At 42.0% G+C, this 1424-nt stretch overlaps 1 non-coding gene across 1 annotated transcript; it reads right to left on the reverse strand.

The window, feature by feature from the left end:
• Positions 1-1320: 1320 nt before the first annotated feature.
• On the reverse strand, positions 1321-1424 carry LOC132612396 (small nucleolar RNA R71). The gene has a single exon (XR_009571763.1). It is a non-coding gene; the product is annotated as a small nucleolar RNA R71 (small nucleolar RNA).

Consider the following 1424-nt stretch of genomic DNA (forward strand, 5'->3'; position numbering starts at 1 on the left):
ATGTAGTTCTTAATGACATTTAGAGATAACTTAATATGGCTATTATCCTGATACTCGAGAGCTGAATAGTCTACTTATCTATTGAGTCTTAAAAGAAGATTTGTATGTGTATGGTTACTCATTACTCTGCTCGTGCATACAGTTGTTACATCTTTCACCGAGTCCCGGGCTTGGTATGTTATCGTGCACAGTGTCATTGTATTATTCACCGAGTCCCTTACTAAAGGGCCGGGTACGGTATATAATGATATGATGATATGATGACATGATGATGTGATATATGATTGTGGCACCAAGTCCTATGATGGGCCAAGAACGGTATACGTGTACATGACTTTACTCACCGAGTCCCTAACTAGAGGGCCGGGTACAGCATATGTATATGACGATATGATAGTATGCTGACATGACGACATGATTTTATCCACCGAGTCCCATAATAGGCCGGGTACGGTATTTGATAATGACATGCATGATTATGTTTCATAAGGCACAGGTACAGTGACTTCTTGGTTATCATACTTATCTCCTGGAACCTCTACTTCAGTTATGATCTTTCTTATGATATTCTATGCTTTATATACTCAGTACATATCTCGAACTGACCCCCTTTCTTCGGGGGGCTGCGTTTCATGCCCGTAGGTACAGAGGCTCGTTTTGGTGATCCGCCAGCTTAGGATATCTATTCATCTATCTTGGAGTGCTCCCTTTTCCCGGAGCCTAGCTTTTGGTATAGATCCTTTTGTTGCTTATATGTGTTTATCCAGGGGTACGGCGGGGCCCTGTCCCGTCATATGATACTGTTGTCACTCTTAGAGGTCTGTAGACATGTGTGTGGGTTGTATATAGCTACTGTTCAGTCGTGTCTGTATGACTTATGTTTTGGGACGTTCCCATTCGTAGTGGCTGCCTTGTCGGCTTGTGTATATATATGTTTTGGGGATATTGTGTGTAGTGGTAGCCTTGTCGGCTTGCGTAGATATATATATGTTCTGGAAGCTGTATATTATGGTAGCCTTGTTGGCTCGTGTATAGCTGGGACGTTCCCCTATATCTTGACAGCCTTGCCGGCTTATGTACGATACTATCTATTGTAAGTTGTAACTCCTCAGGAGACAGGTGGCTATGATATGCATATATGTTATAGTTTTAAGACGACGTCTTGTCTTTTTATATATATAAGTTCTTTATTATGCTAGCTGTGGATGATTATAGTTAAGAGGTGTATACGAGTGTCCAGCTCGGGCACTAGTCACGGCCTACGGGGTTCGGTCGTGACACTTTCTCAAGAAAGGATACCCTCCTAGTAAGAAGGCTGAGATTCGTGACAAGATCTATGAATTTAAGCAGCGACCAGGAGAACGATTATATGAAGCTTGGGAGAGATTTAAGGAGTATTTGCAGAAAATCCCAAATCATGGATT

Source organism: Lycium barbarum, chromosome 9 (genome assembly GCF_019175385.1).
Source record: "Lycium barbarum isolate Lr01 chromosome 9, ASM1917538v2, whole genome shotgun sequence".
Classification (NCBI taxonomy): domain Eukaryota; kingdom Viridiplantae; phylum Streptophyta; class Magnoliopsida; order Solanales; family Solanaceae; genus Lycium; species Lycium barbarum.